We start from the raw sequence: 19,769 nt of genomic DNA, 5'->3' as shown, positions 1-19,769 counted from the left end.
CTCGTGCAGGTTGCTGGCAGATGACCAGGGGCCCAGCTGGTGGGCACCCTCAGCTCCTACAGGCATTCACAGTTCCTTCCCATACAGCCTCTTCCAGCAAACCAACGTATTCACCAGGCCAGCCAGGAGGGTTTTTTGTTTTGTTTTGTTCTGGTTTTTTTGGCCACGCGGCGCGGCATTCAGAACTTCCCTGACCAAGGATCGAACCTGTGCCCTCTGCATTGGGAGCGCAGAGTCTTAACCACTGGACCACCAGGGAAGTCCACCAAGAGGGTTTTAAGTCTGCTAAGATGGGGTCCTACAAGATATAATTTAGTGATGACAGTGACAACACATCACCTCTGCCATATCCTACTGCCTTTTTTTTTTTTTTTCGGCCACGTGGCTTGTGGGATCTTAGTTCCCCAACCAGGGATAGAACCCGGGCCATGGCAGTGAAAGCACAATGCCCTAACCACTGGACTACCAGGGAATTCCCCATACCCTACTGCTTAGAAACAGAGTCCTGACCACAGTCAAGGGGAGGTGATTACACAGGGGCGTGAGCACCAGGAGGTGGGGGTCATTGGGGGAGTCACCTTAGGTCACCCAGAAGGAGGTTCCAGAAGCCAAGCTGAGTTGGGCATTCAGAAGATAAGTCTGGCCTGGAGCTTGGAGGCGTCAGGGGTGTTATTAAAACCACAGACCGGATGGGATCACAGGGGCCAGGCGCATATCTGCAGGTAGTCTGTGAAAATGTTTATTTAACCTTCAAGTGGTCTACTTTTTGTTGTTGTTGTTGGCTGTGCCACACGGCATGTGGGATCTTAGTTCCCCCGACCAGGGACTGAACCCACGCCCCCTGCAGTGGAAGCGCAGAGTCTTAACCACTGGACTGCCTGGGAAGTCCCTCTTTTGATTTTTAAAATGACAGCTGTATTGAGATATAATTCACATCTCATAAAATTCACCCATATAAACCAATTCAGTGGTTTCTGATATATTCACAGCTATATGCAACCATCACCACAATCAATTTTAGAGCATTTTATTGATTTTTTTATTTTTATGAAGTGGTCTACTTTTTAAACCGAAAAACTTTTTTTTTTAAAAAAGGAAACTAGGGGCTTCCCTGGTGGCGTAGTGGTTGAGAGTCCGCCTGCCGATGCAGGGGACACGGGTTCGTGCTCCGGTCCGGGAAGATCCCACGTGCCGCGGAGCGGCTGGGCCCGTGAGCCATGGCCGCTGAGCCTGCGCGTCCGGAGCCTGTGCTCCGCAACGGGAGAGGCCACAACAGTGAGAGGCCCTCGTACCGCAAAAAAAAAAAAAAAAAAAAGTTGCAGAAAATACTATTGATCTTGATTTTTTGTTTGTTTTTTATTGGAGTCTAGTTGATTTACAATGTTGTGTTAGTTTCTGCTGTTCAGCAAAGTGAATCAGTTATACATATACATATATCCCCTCTTTTTAAGATTCTTTTCCCGTATAGCCTGTTACAGAGTACTGAGTAGAGTTCCCTGTGCTATACAGTAGGTCCTCATTAGTTATCTATTGTATATATAGTAGTGTGTATGTGTCAATCCCAATCTTTCAATTTATCCCTCCCCCCCACCATTGATCTTGTTGACGGAGGTGTTTGGTGTCCCCTGAGGCCAGTGTCTCATCACCCCGCCCCCTGCTTGGCCTGGCATCCTCCCTGAAGGCCCTGCACCTGAGGTTCCCTCTCTTTGGAAACAGACTCTGGCAGGCGTTCGGGTGGCATTGAGGACACGCTGGCTTTACACCGAGACTCTCCGTGGCACGTCAGGAGGCTGGAAACAGACACTGTTCCTGCCTCATTCACTATTATGGCTCAGATCTCAGGGTCCCCTGGCTGAGCCCTTCCTTGGGACCCCCCCAAATGACTCCAGACCCTCTCTGGCACGTGAAGACAGAGGGGGAGTAGGGTGACCAGATACCCGGATTTCCAGGTTAAAATTGGAAGAGTCCCGGGCAACCTGGGTTGATTGGTCACCCCATATGGGGGTGACTTGCTCAGTGTCACCCCATCACTGCCTAGTTGGGACGAGAGTCAGGTCATGAGATGACAGTGGGGGATGTTATGGGGGAGGGGGTGCTGTTGCACCCCTGGGTCAGCTGGAGACCTCAGAGCTGACCCTTTGCCGTCTGGTTCTGCAGTCTCTGTGCTGTAGTCATATGTTCTACAGCCCTTTCCTTTTCTTTTCTTTTTTTTCTTTTTTTTCTTTTTTTATTTTTTAAGCTTTTAATTTTATATTGGAGTATAGTTGATTAACAATGTTGTGTTAGTTTCAGGTGTACAGCAAAGTGATTCAGTTATACATATGCATGTCTCTATTCTTTTTCAAATTCTTTTCCCATTTAGGTTGTTACATAATATTGAGTAGAGTTCCCTGTGCTATACAGTAGGTCCTTGTGGGTTATCCATTTTATTTATTTATTTAAAAAAAATTTTTTTCTTTTTTTAATGAAATCAATATTGCTTCTTTGTAAATTTATTTATTTATTTATTTTTGGCTGCGTTGGGTCTTTGTTGCTGCGTGCAGGATTTTTCTAGTTGCAGTGAGCGGGTCTACTGTTCGTTGTGGTGTGCGGGCTTCTCATTGCGGAGCACGGGCTCTAGGTGCACGGGCTTCAGTAGTTGTGGCACGTGGGCTCAGTAGTTGTGGCGTGCCAGCTCAGTAGTTGTGGCTCGCGGGCTCTAGAGCTCAGGCTCAGTAGTTGTGGTGCACGGGCTTAGTTGCTGCACGGCATGTGGGATCTTCCTGGACCAGGGCTCGAACCCGTGTCCCCTGCATTGGCAGGCGGACTCTCAACCACTGCGCCACCAGGGAAGCCCTAATTTTAAATATAGCAGTGTGTACATGTCAATCCCCAGCTCCCTAACTATCCCTTCCCCCCACCCTTCCCCCCAGCCCTTTCCTTTTCCATCCCTGTATCTGGGCCCGCACTTCAGATCTTCCAGAAGGATCCGTATCCTTCTGGAAGCTTTCACGGGTCACTCCCGTAACCGGGGACAGCATCTCCCGCCTACTCCTTTCTCTCGCTTTACTGCTGCACAGTCATTCTTCAGATCTGCCTGGGGTGTTCTCACGTATCTCTCAAGCTGAGGCGGTAACTTATCCTCCGACATTGCCTTTAGAAAAATAAATTAGTCCTCAACCTGTCAAGGGCGCTCTCTCAGCCCAAGGTCTCCGTGTGGAGCCAGCAATCGCCTCTTCGGTTTTCTCTGATTTCTCTTATCTTCCCTCCTTCTACTCTGCTTTTGTATTCCACCCCCGATCTTTGCAAATAATAAAAATAAAGCAAATTCTAGAAGATATTTTGCCGTCTGAGATTAGGGGTGTGTAGGATCTTCTTGAATCTTCCATCCCTTTGCCTCTCTCTTCAGGAAAACACCCACTGGCCCGAGCCGGGCTGTCTCCATTACATCTGAGTGAACGGGGAGAGATACATCCAAACAGGCAGGTTTGTTTCTTGGTCTACCCAACACCAAATAATTTGAGCTGACTTTTTTTTTTTTTTTTTTTTTTTTTTTTGCGGTACGCGGGCCTCTCACTGCTGCGGCCTCTCCCGTTGCGGAGCACAGGCTCCCGACGCGCAGGCTCAGCGGCCATGGCTCACGGGCCCAGCCGCTCCGCGGCACGTGGGATCCTCCCAGACAGGGGCACGAACCCGCGCCCCCCCGCATCGGCAGCCGGACCCTCAGCCACTGCGCCACCAGGGAAGCCCTGAGCTGATTATTTTTTTAAAAACCCTAAATGGACTTTACAGGGACTTCCCTCGTGGTCCAGTGGCTAAGACTCTGCGCTCCCAATGCAGGGGACCCGGGTTTGATCCCTGGTCAGGGAACTAGATCCCACGGGCCACAACTAAGACCAAGCACAGCCAAATAAATACATAAATATTTAAAACTAAATAAATGGACTTTACATCTTGCTGAGAAGTTTATTTCAATCTAGAAATAGGGGTGTTTGGGAAAAGTTGGGTTTCAAATGGACTTTACGTTATGACTGAAGACAGATAATTAGCAGGGGATCAATCCAACCTTCTGCTTTTTGTGCCTCAACATTAGATGGAAGATAAAGCAACCCAGAGACGTTGCTACTTGGAGGGTTTTGGTCCACTTCTTGCAAAGCTAATAAGCACACTCCTGTTTCTCCTTTGGTAGAAGTGTCAGCTTTTCACTCAAGAAACAAACATGTTTTCTGCACCAACTGTTTGCAAAGACTTTGCAGGGAGATGAGGGTAAGGGACAGGTGTGGAAGGCCCTTCTCTGTCCTTAGGAATATATGAGAGTCTGGAAGTTTCTGTAAACCAGGTGCATCCCTGTGGTACTTTATAATCACTTTCCCAGCCAGGGGGTCTGCTGCCTCCATGGCATCACTGTTTTCTACTTGTGTGAAGTCATTTTACCAGCACCAAATGTTCCTCTTTCTTGTGTCCACAGTCACGAGGAGAGACACAGACTTCCACCCTGTCCACTCTGTGCTTATGTCTCTCAACAATTATTTTACGGAGGTAAGATGTGTGCCACATAAAACGCACCGTCTTAACCGTTTTTAAGTGCGCGGTTCGGTGGCATTAAGCACATACACATTGTTGTACAACCGTCCCTACCATCCATCTCCAGAACTTTCTCATCTTCCCAGACTGAAGCTCTGTTCCCATGAAACAGAGTCCCCAGCCCCTGGCCCCCACCATCTACTTCCTGTCTCTATGGATTTGAGTCCTCCAGGGACCTCCTGTGAGTGGGACTAGACAGCATGTGTCCTTCTGTGTCTGGCTTCTCTCACTGAGCGTCACATCTTCAAGGTTCATCCACGGTGTAGTGAGTGTCAGAATTTCTTTGGGAGCAGAACAGACATGGAGTGACTGGTGGTGGGAGCGGCTGATGGTGAACGATGAGCCTGGGGAGGGAAGTCAGGGCCGAGATTTTGAATTTGGTGCTAAGGGCAGTGAGTAGCTACTCATAGCAGGGGAGTTGCACGATCGTATTTGTATAGACCAGGGTCTCCCCCCGAGCACTGCTGACATGGGGCCCAGATCATTCTCTCTGCGGGGGCCACCCCAAGCACGGTGCGGTGATGAAGCAGCATCCCTGCCCCCACCCCCTTGATGCCAGGAGCCCCCAGTCGTGACCACCACAGATGTCTCCAGACATCACCCAGTGTCCCCTGGGGGCAGGCTCAGCCCACATGAGACCCCCTGGTCTAGGCACATCTCTCCAGTTGTCTGAAAAATGGCCAGGTGGTGGCAAGCCTGGGGTTAGCAAGACCACCACAAGCCCAGGGAAGGGGGACAGGTCGTGAGAGCGGGAATGGCTGGGTGGCGCCCCTGGACAGGAGGAAGGAGGTGGAACAGCTAGATTTGAAGGTGACCAGCAAGGAAGAGAAGAAGGATGAAGAAGTGACAGGAGACCCCAGAGGCTGGTCTAGGGTATCGGGGGTGGGAGAGGTGGTACCCGAGAACTCAGGAGAAGGGGGGTGAGAGGCTTGTCAGGGGAAGGACACCCCATGCCGGGGACATGCTGAGCTTCAGGGGGAGACATGCAGGTGTCCATTCCTGCCTGAAGCTCCAGAGAGACATGAGCTGGAAACTTCTATCTGGGGATTGTCAGTGGATAAACGATCCTTGCTGACTTGGGCTCTCCTTGGGAGGGAGAAGGGCTTTTGCACGGACTGTGGTATGGACGCCACTTACAAATAGTTGGACAAGCTTTATTTTTTTAATTTATTTTGTGGCTACTTGCATTGTCCCATCAAGATTTTTCCCCCAAAGGAGGCCAGTATTGAGAACACAAAGACCTCAGGGGAGGCTCCTCTGTCTCCGGGGCCCCTTTGCAGACTTGGAAGGTGCGCTTAGGAGGGAGGTCCTCTCCTGACCACCAGCTATGCACGGGTCTGCCCAGGCCTCATGGGAATGGGCGTCCCCGTGTGTGGGGAGGCGATGCCATCTAGAATTTGGAGAAGCCTGAGGGCATGTTGATTGAGCGCTCTCTTTTTTACAGTGGTGGAAGAGGTGGTGAAGGGCTGTAGTGTCCTTGTAGAAGTTACTGCTCCCTGCTTTGGTTTGTCCAAGAGCCAGAAATCTTGATGTCCTAAGAGAGAGAACCCCAACTTGAACCAGTTCAAGCAAAGGTTGGCTCCAGTGCCTGGGCAGTCCAGAGGAAGACCTGGCCCCAGGCAAGGCTGGGCCACTCTATCTTGTCCCGTGAGGTCCTTCCCTGGCTGTGGCCCCTATATCTACCCAGGCTCTTCCTTCCAGATTCACCTCATCCTTCCTTCCTGTTAGAGGCCAAGACGGCAGCCAATGGCCCCAAGCCTAGCCATGACAGCTTAGGAGCCCCACTGGGAGGAAGCCTGCTCCCTCCCACCTATTATTAGTTAAACCCTATGAAATTGATCATGTCCTGTTGTTTTTGGCCTACCGAAGTGGCAATTTTATACTGCTGAAATTCAAGGAAGAAATCTGGTTGGCCTACTTCAGTCATGCAGTCCTTTGGACCAATCACTGATGGGGATGAAGGAGTGGGTAGTGTGATTGGCAGGCCTGGGTCCAGTGTGGACCAATCACTGATGGGGATGGAGGGGTGGGTACTGTGATTGGCAGGCCTGGGTCCAGTGTGGACCAGTCATCAATAGGGATGGAGGGGTGATTACTGTGATTGGCAGGGCTGGGGGCCAGATGGGTGGGGCATCATGACTGGGGCATCATTGGTTCCCACCTTTTCCAGCTTCTAGAGGCACCACATCCCTGGCTCATGGCCCTTCCTGCATCCTCACAGCCAGCAGCGCAGCATCTGCCGTCTCTCTCGCCTCTGACCCTCCCGCCTCCTTCTTATAAGGACCCTGGGATGACGCTGGCCCCCCCCCCCCCGGGGAATCCATGGTCCTCCCCATCTCAGGGGCCTCAACTTAACCCCACCTGCAAAGTCCCCTCTGCCCCATGACACATCCACAGGTCCCAGGACCAGGGCGGGGACGTCTTCAGGGGATGTTATCTTGCCTGTCACAGTGTCCAAGCAAAACGCCATTTCTGTGGAAGGACCTGGAGACACTGTCAGGTGTTTTGGACCAAACAGTCACTGCCTTTTCTGGTTCCAAGGCAGATTTTGGAGCCTGATTTTTATCTGCACTCCACCAGGCTTGCCAACAGCTGGGTGAGGTTTCTGTGCCCTTCAAGGAGGCCGAGGTGGGGTCGGGCCGGGTCACAGATGCACTGGCGCGCATCCAGCCCAGCGTTTGCTGGACTCGGAGGTGGGGCGGGGCTGGCCCTGAGGGTGGCCTGGCCTCTCCTGAGCTTCCTTGTTTGTTCACAGATACTCGCTCTTGGCCTCCACGTTCTGGATGTTTCTGTCTGTGAACAGTTTTCCCTTCTCACATCTCTGCTTCTGGCATGTCAGTTCCTCTCCCTCTTAATTCCTTTCTATCTATTTTTATTGGGGTAAATTATACATAACATGAAATTCACCATTTAACCACTTTTAAGTGCACAGCTCAGTGGCATTAAGTACATTCACACTGTTTGGCAACCATCCCCACCATCATCTCCAGAACTTTCTCATCTTCCCAAACTGAAACTCTGTCCCCATGAAACCCTGACTCCCCGGCCCCTCCCCCAGCCCCTGGCCCCCACCATCTACTCCCTGTCTCTGTGGATGTGACTCCTCCAGGACCTCCTGTGAGTGGGAGCACACAGTATTTGTCCTTCTGTGTCTGGTTCTCACTGAGCATCATGTCCTCAAGGTCCATCCATATTGTAGCAGGTGTCAGAACATCCTTCCTTTTCAAGGCTGAATAATATTCCACTGTATAGATGGACCACATTGTGTTTATCCATCATCCATCCGTGGACACTTGGGTTGCTTCTACCTTTGGCCATTGTGAATACACTGCTGTGAACGTGGGTGGGCAGATATCTGTTTGAGACCCTGCTTTCCTTTCTTTTGGGTGTATGTGTACCCAGGAGAGGAATTGCTTTAGCGTATGGTGGTTCTATGCTTAATTTTTTTTTTTTTTTTTTTTTTTTTTTTTTTTTGCTGTACGCGGGCCTCTCACTGTTTTGGCCCCTCCCGTTGCGGAGCACAGGCTCCGGACGCGTAGGCTCAGCGGCCATGGCTCACGGGCCCAGCCGCTCCGTGGCATGTGGGATCCTCCCGGACCGGGGCACGAACCCGTGTCCCCTGCATCGGCAGGCGGGGACTCTCAACCACTGTGCCACCAGGGAAGCCCTATGCTTAATTTTTTGAGGAACGTCCAGACTGCTTCCCAGTCAGCTGCACCGTTTTGCATTCCCAGCACCAGTGCACGAGGGGTCTGATTTCCTCACATCCTCATCAGCCCTTGCTGTTTTCTGGGTTTTGATGATAGACGTCCTAGGGGGCGTGAACTCTGTCTTTTTAACTCTTTTCCTTCGTGAGGCTGGCAGGGCCCACTACAAGATCAGAGGTCACAGTCTCCGCGCAGGACTGTCCTCGATTCTGAGATCAATTGAAAGTTCAGGGATGTTCTGGGTGAACTGTGTCCCCCTCGCCGAAATTCATATGTTGGAGTCCTAACCCCCGCAACTCAGAAAGCGGCCTTATTTGGAAATAGGGTCTTTGCAAATGTAATCAGGTTAGAGTGAGGTCATTTGGGTGGGCTTTCAGCCAGTACAACTGCTGTCCTTATAAAAGGGACATTTGGGTTGTTTCCACAGCCTGGCTATTGTAAATAGTGCTGCTATGAACACTGGGGTGCATGTGTCTTTTTTTATTTAAATTTTATTTTGGCTGAGTCGTTGTTGCTGCGTGTGGGCTTTCTCTAGTTGCGGGAAGCGGGGGCCACTCTTCGTTGCGGTGTGTGGGCTTCTCATTGCGGTGGCTTCTCTTGCTTGGAGCACAGGCTCTAGGCACGCAGGCTCAGTAGTTGCGGCACGTGGGCTCAGTAGTTATGGTTCACGGGCTCTAGAGTGCAGGCTCAGTAGTTGTGACACACGGGCTTAGCTGCTCCGCAGCATGTGGGATCTTCCCGGACCAGGGCTCGAACCAGTGTCCCCTGCACTGGCAGGCAGATTCTTAACCACTGCACCACCAGGGAAGCACCACATGTGTCTTTCTGAATTATGGTTTTCTCTGGGTATATGCCCAGTAGTGGAATTGCTGGGTCATATGGTAGTTCTATTTAAACCTCAATTTGCCAAGCAGAAATAGAGACACAGACGTAGAGAACAAATATATGGATACCAAGGGGGAAAGGGGTTGGGGGGGAGGAACTGGGAGACTGGGATCGACACATATACCCTATTGATACTATGTATAAAGTAGATAACTGATGGGAACATACTGTATAGCATAGGGCGCTCTACTTAATGCACTGTAGTGTCCTAAATGGAGGGGATATGTGTATATGCATGGCTGATTCATTTTGCCGTGCAGTAGAAGCTAACACAACATTGTAAAGCAACTGCACGCCAATAAAAATTAATTTTAAAAAGCGGACATTTGGACATAGACACACACAGAGAGAATGCAATGTGAAGATGGAAGCAGAGGTGGGGGTGATGCTGCTATAAGCTAAGGGACATCAAAGATCACCAGCGACCCCCTGAAGCCAGGAGAGAGCCTGAGACAGATTCTCCCTCGTGGTTTCAGAGGGAGCTAGCCCAGCTGACACGCTGACCTCTGACTCTTGGCCTCCAGAACTGGGAGATGACAAGTGTCTGTTATATAAGGCAGTGGTCCCCAACCTTTTTGGCACCAGAGACTGTTTCGTGGAAGACAATTTTTTCATGGACGGTGGTGGCAGAGGGCTGGTTCAGGCGGTAATGCGAGCAATGGGGAGCGGCAGATGAAGCTTCCCTCGCTCGCCCGCCACTCACCTCCTGCTGTGAGGCCCGGTTCCTAACAGGCCACGGACCGGTACTGGTCCACAGCCCAGGGGTTGGGGAACCCTTGATATAAGGCACCCCGCTTGTGGTGCTTTGTCATGGCTGCCCCAGGAAACTAATAAGGGGGGTGGTTCCCAAAACCACCCTGCGGTTTGACAATTCACTAGAAAAACTCAGAAATCGCTTAGAGCTGTCATAGTCATAGTTATGGTTTAAGATTAACTGTAACAGTTAGAGGGGTTAAGATTATCGATTAAGATCAACCGAAGGGAGAGACTCACGGGGCTAGTCCAGCTGTCTGAGTCCCTTCAGGCTGCTATAACAGAATACCCAGACTGGGTGGCTTACACACAACAGGCGTTTATTTCTCACAGTTCTGGAGGCTGGGAATCCAAGATCAAGGCGCTGGCAGGTCCGGTGTCTGGTGAGGCCCTGCTTCCTGGTTAGTAGGTGGCTGTCTCCCTCCCTTCTGTCCTCACACGGCAGAAGGGTCCAGGGGGCTCTCTGGGGGGGGGGGTCCCTTTATAAGGGCACTAATCCCATTCATGGGAGCCCCACCCTTATGACCTAATCACCTCCCAAAGACCCCACCTCCAAATACCATCACATGGGAGGTTAGGGTTTCAACATAAGAATTGGGGGAGGACACAAACAGTAGTCCACAGAATCGGGAGAATCACCAAACATGAAGTGATGCTGTCCTCTCCCCATGCACTCAGGATGCATTATTCTCCTGGCATTGATGTGTGATAACACACATGGAGTATTGCTAGTCAGGGCAGCTCCCCCATGCTACAGGGTGAAGAGTTTTCACTGGGCATAACTAATTCATTGACTGTCCATGTGGTTGACCTCAGCCTCCCAGAGATCACTTCCCAGAACCAGAGGCAAAGGCCAAAAGTTTTTTGTTTGTTCGTTTTTGTTGTTGTACTTTTTGTTTTTAGAATGTTCTTCCTCTTTTATTTTTTACCTCCCATTGTTTTGTCATTAAGTCATAGAATATGAGGAAATGTCCTAGAAAATAGGGCATGGGTTATGTAGCTCATTAGGAAACCCACAAGAACCTTCTGATGACTTAACAATCCAGTTCGCTTACAGGGCAATTTTATTGGCAAAGGCCAAAGTTTTGACTACACATCCCCATAAGGAGATATCTCTACCCCCTTGAATTCCTACCCCTTTCTCTTCCTGATGGATTTCCTTCTCAGACACTTCTTAAGGAAAAACTAAGAGAAGAGAAAGCAGTTATGATGGCCCGTGCGTACTCCTGGGACCACTTGTGGAAAGATGGGGTTTTGCTTGGGACAGAAAAACCCAAAACGTGGCCCTCTCTGCTGGGGATGCCAGGATCCTGGCAGCTGACCTCAGTGCAGTGAGTGCTGTTGGGGGGCCGAGCCTAGAGATTTGTGCTTTCCACAGAGGGTCGAGACCCCAGTGACTGCAACATTGAAATCAATGCCTGTCCAGCTGTCCGACTTGATGTAACATGGATGGTGACTGCCACGTCTTTGCCTGTAAGGGCTGCTTTGACTGCATCCAGGATTTTTTTTTAAATATTTATTTATTTATTTGGCTGTATCGGGTCTTAGTTGTGGCATGAGGTATCTTCATTGCCGCATGCAGGATCTTCATGGCGGCATATGGGATCTTTTAGTTGCGGCGTGCAGGATCTTTAGTTGCGGCATGTGAACTCTTAGTTGCAGCATCTGGGATCTAGTTCCCTGATCAGGGATCAAACCCAGGCCCCCTGCGCTGGGAGTGTGGTGTCTTAGCCACTGGACCACCAGGGAAGTCCCTGCATCCAGGATTTTGACGGGAAGCATGTTCACTGTCATTCAGTTCTAAATATTTTATTAATTTAGCTATAATTTCTTCTTGGAATTATTAATTCACTAGAAGTGATTTTAGATTTTCAGTCATAATTTTCTTGTTATTTCTAGACATCTCATTTAATTACACTGTGGTGAGAGAAGTGGTCTGAGAGAGTTTTTGGGTTTTGTTGAACCTTGCTTTGTGGCTACTGTATGGTTAATTTTTGCAAATATTCTATGTGTGCCTGAAAAAGGTAAGTTTGTTCTCTAATGCCGTGAACATATATTTCCATTAAACAAGATTGTCTGGTGTCTAGCTTGCTATTTGGTACATACGAGGTTAGAATTTTTATCTCTTCCATTCTGTGACTTTCACTGTTTACAAGAGACCACTTAAAACACCGGATAGCTTTTTAAAAAAAGTCTAACCTGACAAATTCTGTCTTTTACCTTGGAAATTTAGTACATTTGCACTTTCTCTTTCTCTTTCTCTTTGTTTTCTTCCCTTTTTCTATCTTTTTCACTGTACTTTTTTGGAAGTCATCCATTTTAGTTCTATTATTAAAGTTACCCGTAAAGTGTTCATGAATGCTTCACTTAACAGATTTGGAATTGGTCAATAGTCTCCCCTGAAACTTAATGTCTTTTAAAAATATTTATTTATTTTTGGCTGCATTGGGTTTTTGTTGCTGTGCACAGGCTTTCTCTAGTTGCAGCGAGCGGGGGCTACTCTTCGTTGTGGTGCACAGGCTTCTCATTGTGGTGGCTTCTCTTGTTGTGGAGCACAGGCCCTAGGTGCGTGGGCTTCAGTAGTTGTGGCATGCGGGCTCGGTAGTTGTGGCCCGCGGCTCTGGAGTGCAGGCTCAGTAGTTGTGGCGCATGGGCTTAGTTTCTCCGCGGCATGTGGGATCTTCCTGGGACAGGGATCGAACCCATGTCCCCTGCATTGGCAGGCGGAGTCTTAACCACTGAGCCACCAAGGAAGTCTCTGAACCTTAATGTCTTTTGACTGCAATCATCCCCTCCGTCTTGTGTGCTAGTTCCACCTTGGTTTTTATACATCCCTAATTGGTCATTATTACTATTTTATATACATAATGCTTATTTAGATGTTCCCACATGTTCACCAGTTTCTGGGCTCACAGTGCTTCCTGCTTTTTACATCTTTTCTGTAAATTCAATTTTATTCTCCCCCAGATACGTCCTTTAGTAGCTTTTTCAGTGAAGGTCTGTTAGTGGTTAAGTTTCTAAGTCTTTTCCTAGAAATGTCTATATTACATTCTCTTCCTTGACTAAATGGGTTTAGGCATGTAATTGTTGATTGACCTATTTCCTCTCAGCAATTTGAAGATATTATTCTCTCCCTTCCAGTTTCTTTTGTTTCTGATGAGAAATCTGCTATCACTCTTTTTCTTTTTTTAATATTTATCCATTTATTTATTTATTTGGCTGTGCTGGGTCTTAGTTGTGGCATGCAGGTTCTTCAGTTGCAGCATGTGGGCTCTTAGTTATGGCATGCAGGAGCATGGAATCTTAATCACCAGACCACCAGGGAAGTCCCAAGAAATCTGCTGTCACTCTGAATCAGCCTTCCTTTATAGATAACCTGTCTTTACTTTCTGGTTACTTCTATAATTTTCTCTTTGTTTTTATTCTGTAGATCATGGTACTTTTCAAATCTGAGGATGCATGTCTTTCAACAACTCTAGAAAATTCTCAACTAGTTTCTCTTATAATATTTCCTCTCTTCCCTTTGTCTAGTCTCTTCTTCTGGAACCCCTGTGAGATATACAATGGGGCCTTCCATTTTTTCTGTGTCCTGTATCTGTTAACCTCTGTCACAGGTTTTCCATCTTTTTACTTCTCTTTGCTGCATTCTGGGTAATATATCTGTCTTCTGAGTCATTTATTTTTTATTCATCTGTATCTGTTGTTTAACCCATCTACTGAGAATTTAATCCTAATGACCATAGTTTTCATTGCTAGAACTTCCATTTTTTTTAAAGTTGTACCCATTTTTTCATGAGATCATTTGTCATATTTTCAATTATTTTATGTCTGAACGAATGTTAAGCATACTTGTTTTATAATCTCAGATAGTGTCACATTCTGAATGTCTTCAGTGTCTAGTACTGCCTTCTTGTGTCTGCTGATTCTTCCTGATGGTGGTTTTTCCCCTGGTGTGTTTTGCAATTTTGAGGTGGGGAGCTTATCCTTAGCATGCTTTTATCTGTGGGAATCCTGCAGAATCTGAGATGAGGGTGTGTCTCTCTTGAAAGGTTTTGTTTTACTTTGTTTTTCTGTCTTCCACCCATTGGGTTTGACTGCTTACAAGCAGAGGAGTCACTGGGTTTTCCTGGTGAAAAGTTAGTCTGGCTCTAGTGAAGGTAATAAAGTGGAGGGTCCAAGTCACTGTAATAATTCAGATTCGAGGTGGTGACAGCTTGCACTAGGCAGTGTGGATAAAGACAAATGATGGATCCTAGACCAAGATCACCACACTATGGCCCACAGGTTAACTCCAGCCCATTGCCTGTTTATGGAAACACAGCCATACCCGTTTGTTTACTTGTGCCTGGTACAGCGTTCATGACATAATAGTAGGGTTGAGTAGTTACAACCTAGACTGTGGGACTACAAAGCTGAAAAGATTTACTCTCTGGCCCTTTGCAGAAAAAGTTTAATGACCCCCATTCTAGAGAAATTCAGGTTATAAAATCTGCAGGACTTGGTGACGGACAAGGTATGATAGGGGTAATTACATTCATCCCTCAGTATCTGAGGGGGATTGGTTCCAGAACCCGCCATGGATACCAAACCCCACAGATGCTTAAGTCACTTATATAAAATGACTTAGCATTTGCATATAACCTATGCAATCCTCTTGTATACTTGAAATCATCTGTAGATGACTTATAATACCTAGTACAATGTAAATGCTGTGTAAATATTGTAAGTACAATGTAAAGGCTATGTAAATAGTTGTTGGCATGTGGCAAATTCAAGTTTTGCTTTTTGGAACTTTCTGGAATTTTTTTCCTGAATATTTTCTATCAACTGTTAGTTGAAGTTTTGGGTAAAGAACCCATGGATATGGAGGGTCGACTGTAAGTGAGAATTCAGGGTTTGGTCAACTGCGTGGATGAGAGAAGGTTTAGAGAAAGAAAATTAGTTTAATTTTGGACAGGTTGTGTTTAGGTGTTGCCTGTGGGGTGACAACTGACTCTGTTTGCCTGGAATTGAGGGGTTTCCTGAGATGTGGGACTTTTGTGGCTAAAACAGAGAAATCCCGGGAAAACTGAGACAGTTGGTCACTGTAGGTGTTGGCAGGATATCTAGAGAGAGGGAGTGTCAAGATGGGAGTTGGAAATGCTTTCTAAATTTGCTTGAAACTAAACGGCTCCCCGTTGCTGAGAGCAGCCCTGGGCCGACAGCCAGCAATGAAATGGGACCTCAGCCTTAACATCACAAGGAAGCAAATTCCAGCAACAACAGGGAGCTCAGAAGTGGATCCTTCCCCAGCTGAGCCTCTGGATGAGAATGAAGCCCAGCTCACACTTTTTTTTTTTTTTTTTTTTTTTTTGCTGTGCTGCACAGCTTGTGGGATCTTAGTTCCCTGACCAGGGATTGAACCCAGGCCATGACAGTGAAAGCGCTGAGTCCTAACCACTGGACAACCAGGGAACTCCCGCAGCTAACACCTTGATTGCCAGCTGAGTGAGGCCCAGAGCGGAGGACCCCTAAAACATGCCCGAATCCTGACCTGCCGAAACCGTGAGATAACGAATGTGCATGGTTTTAAGCAGCTATGTCTTGGTGATTTGTTACATGGCAGTAGCTGACTGACGCACTTCCTCTAAGATGGCCCTTACTTCCTCCCTCCTGCCACAGGGCTTCTACATATTTTGTTCTTACTACGTGGACATCTGTTGCTTCCACTGGGCACTTACTGGATTCCTATTTATCCTTTCGAACTCAGATAACTCATCCCCCCCGTCAGGAAGACTTCCCTGGCCCCCTGTCTAGATCAAAGCTTCCTTTTTACAGAGACTCAGAGCCCCACGGATGCATCTCTCCTTTCCAGCCTTTATTGTGGCTGCAATTTTAATTTACTTGGGTCTCTGTCACTAAGATGTACGCTCTATGAGCTGAGAATCACATCTGTCTCATTCAGGGCTGGGTACCCAGCACAGAGCGGCCAAGCCTGGCCCTTTGTAAATATCGGATTGATGGAAACAATGAATGGAGCTTCTATATTCAATGCTAAATAGCAGTAGACCCCTTCTGTGCCCTAGTGACAGTGATGACAAGACAATTGAGAGAACACAGAAATCCTTAGAAAACCCACGGGGTGGGGGGGCGGCAGGATCATCTGGGCTTGAATGAACACAGTGTGTGTGTTTGTAGGGGGTGCTGTCAGTGAGCTCATACACTACGTTTGAGTTTCCAGCCCTAATCACAGAAGGGAATCTGGGTGTCTTTGTCCTTAAAACATTTCATCAAGTGATGCTTAGAGATTCTCTGGCTCCTCGAAAGGCAATTTAGCTCAAGTGTAAGAATAAAGGGGTAAGTGTTGTACAGCCTCGCCCCCCCTCCACCCCTGCACAGCTCCCCTTCTTCACTGACTCTGGTTGGTGGCAGTGAGGCACAGAGTGGCTATTCCCAGCAGAGATGTGTTATCTTGATAGGATGGGACCTTCTGGCTGGGCCCCAGGTATAACAATAAGCATACAGCACATTCAGATAAATCTGAACTTCAGGCGAACAACAAATACTTTTCTTTTTCTTGGTACAAGTATGTCCCCAATGTTGTGCAAGACATCTTAGCAACTGTATGAGTCATGGTTCTCCAGAGACATAGAACCAATAGAATGGAGAGAGAGATGCACACAGAGAGACAGACAGAGAGAGAGGAATTGGTTCACAGTCATGGGAGCTGGCAAATCTGAAGTCTGCAGGGCAGGCTGGAGACCCAGGGAAAAGTTGCAGCTCAAGTTCAAAGGCTATCTGGAGACAGAATTCTCTCTTTTTTTTGTGGGGGGGGAACCTTGGTCTTTTCTCTTAAGGCCTTCAACTGACTAGATATGGCCCACCCACACTACAGAGGCTTATCTGCTTCACTCAACGAATTAAATGTTCATTACATCTTCACAGCAACATCTAGAATCATATTTGACCAGAAATCGGCACCATGGCCTAGCCCCACGGACACACAAAGTCAACCATCACAGGGTTGTTTATGTCTTGTCAATCTGAAATTCAAGTTTGACTGTATTTTCTTTCTTTTTTTTTGTAAATGGATGGTCACAACAAAAGCAACAATGACTGCAATTACCAAACACGAAGCACACTCACACTATGTCATAATATTGACATTCAGTCCAGTAATCCTCCACTGTACAGCTCCTTCACTTTGCAGTGAAAATTGATTTGTATATTTTTTGCCTCTGAGTCCTTGTGGGATTTTTTTTTTATTCAAACAGAAAGTCACAAAAATTCTAATCATCCTCACCAGTTCACTCAGTCCCATGTAATTACTTTTTTTTTCATCTTGATCTTTTGTTAGCACTTTTCTGAATTCATCAGTTTTCCATTAGAGTTCTGAAAATGCTTATTCATTCAGTTCAGCGGTAGAGTCAGTTACCAGAAGGTCTGACCGTATTTTATCTGACACCCAGGCCTGCCGTTCATCTGTACGGGCCTCAAGAACAGCTCTACTCCCTCCAGAGAAGCACCTGGCTGAGTGGGCACCTTCATGGAGCCCTGTCAAGGGAAATGGAATGGGATTGTCCCCCCCACTTCCTTCTCTGTGGTGTTCAAACGGGGAAGAGTGTGTCAGAGGCCAGGTATGAATCATTCTCCGCCCACGCTGGACCAGCATCCCCGGGGGAGCAGAGGCAGAGGGGAGGTAATGAGATCCAGCTCTGCAGAGATGTAAAGGTGATTCATCCCCTCTGGAGAAAAAAGCTTCTCTGCAGGCTGAGAACGTGCTGGGTTTGGAGTAAAGGTCTGTTCAGGTCTCATGAATGGAAGAGAATTTTCCAGCAGGGGGCTGGGGATGGCTTAACACATTCAAGGCTCCTTTAGTAGCAAGTAGCAGAAATCAACAGCCTTAAGTGAATTTGTTGGCTCTTGACCCAGAGAAGTTTCAGAAGCAAAAGTGCCAGAGCTCAGCCTGCTTCTTGGAACTGAGATCCTGAGATCCTGGATCCTGGAGAGGAGAAATCAACCAGACGGCAGGCGTTGCATTCTGCCCATTTGACAGAGGAGGAAGCTGGATGCCAGAGTTGTTAGATCGCACAGCTATTCTTACCCTGCACCCTCCCTAATAAGAGATTAAAAAAAAAAAAAAAAAAAAGAATAGAGTTAACTGTTACGACGGAGAATCAGCGTAATGCTCAAAATTTTCAGACTCATATAAACGAACCCAACAGTTGACTTTCAAATAGCATTTAATGGGTGAAGTGGCATCGTATTTACTTTCTATGCCACAAAACAATATCGCCACACACTTAGTGGCTTAAATCAACACACATCTGTTACCTCTCGGTGTCTGTGGGTTGGGAGTCTGGGCACGGCTTCGCTGGGTCTGCTGCTCAGGGTCTTCCACAAGACAGCAATCAGGGTGTCAGTCGAGGCTGCCGTCTCATGCAAAGTCTCAACTAGAGAAGGATCCACTTCCCAGCTCACAGGGTTGTGGGCAGAATTCAGTTCCTTGTGGTTGCAGGACTGAGGGCCTCAGCTCATGGCCGCCATCTTGGATTCTGTCTACCATGGCGTTCCTTCCATCTCTCAGGGGCTGACGAGCTCTCAGGTTGTGTTTAGTGGGCCAGTTAACCGTGGTGTGGTATTTTGTGGGCCACCCTGGGGTGAATCTGCTGCCCCAAAGAGAGTGAGCCGTCAGCAGGAGAAGGAGCTTCTCTTCCAGCACCTGCATTGTGACACCAGGGCAAACTCTGACATTCATGTTTGCAAATCCTCTTCCGCGTCAAAGCATTAGTGATGACTCATCCGCTGGGGATGGCCTTATGCAGGATGGGCAGATGTTTCTAAAGGGCCAGAGAGTAAATATGCTCGGCTTTGCAGGCCAGATCAGTCTCTGTCTTGACCACCCAACTCCACCATTGCATCACGAAGGCAGCCAAAGATAATATATACCTCTGGGTTTCTCAGACTCAGCACCACTGATATCTTGGGCTGGATCTTTCTCTGTGTGGGGCCGTCCTGGGCACTGTGGGTGTTGAGCAGCATCCCCGGTCCCCACCCATCAAATGCCGGGGGCACCCCCAGTCGCGGTAACCCAAAATGTCTCCAGACATCACCATGTGTCACCACTGGGGGCAAAATTGCTCCCAGTTAGGAACCACTGATTTCATCAAATGGACATATCTGTGTTTCAATAAAACTTTATTTATAAAAACAAGGTGTGAAGCCAGCCAACCCTGGACTAGACGTTTACCTTTAAGATGAGGTCAGGACTTCCCTGGTGGTGCAGTGGTTAAGAATCCGCCTGCCAATGCGGGGGACACGGGCGCCACAACTACTGAGCCTGCTCTCTAGAGCCCACGCACCACAACTAGTGAGCCCCCGTGCCACAACTACTGAACCCCAAGCGCCTAGAGCCCATGCTCCGCAACAAGAGAAGCCACTGCAGTGAGAAGCCCACTCACCGCAGCTAGAGAAAGCCCGTGTGCAGCAACAAAGACCCAATGCAGCCAAAAATAAATAAATAATAATAAAGATCAAGTTGAGATCTGACCAAAAAAAAAGATAGAAGATATCAGTACACCCTGGGGCTGTGTTGCCAGCCACAATGCATTTAGAAAACGGTCTGATTGTGTTCTGTCCACTGGGCAACCTGGGAAACCAAAACCCAATGCAGGTGACTATTCCACAAGCCGTATTCGTTCAACAAATATCTGAGTGTCCTGTGAGTCTTTTGTGATGAGGATTTTCCAGGGGGATGGATGGATGTGGAATCTCAGGGAATAGCTGTTTGCAGAGAGGATACTCCCTGAGTGTGACAGAGGGCGGTCTGTAGCTGGGGGTGGAAGAGGTCAAGCGGGCTTCCTGAAGGAGGAGACATTCACC

The sequence above is a fragment of the Leucopleurus acutus genome, assembly GCF_964270905.1.
Source record: "Leucopleurus acutus genome assembly, chromosome: 3".
NCBI lineage: Eukaryota > Metazoa > Chordata > Mammalia > Artiodactyla > Delphinidae > Leucopleurus > Leucopleurus acutus.
Note: the sequence above shows the minus strand (reverse complement) of the source record.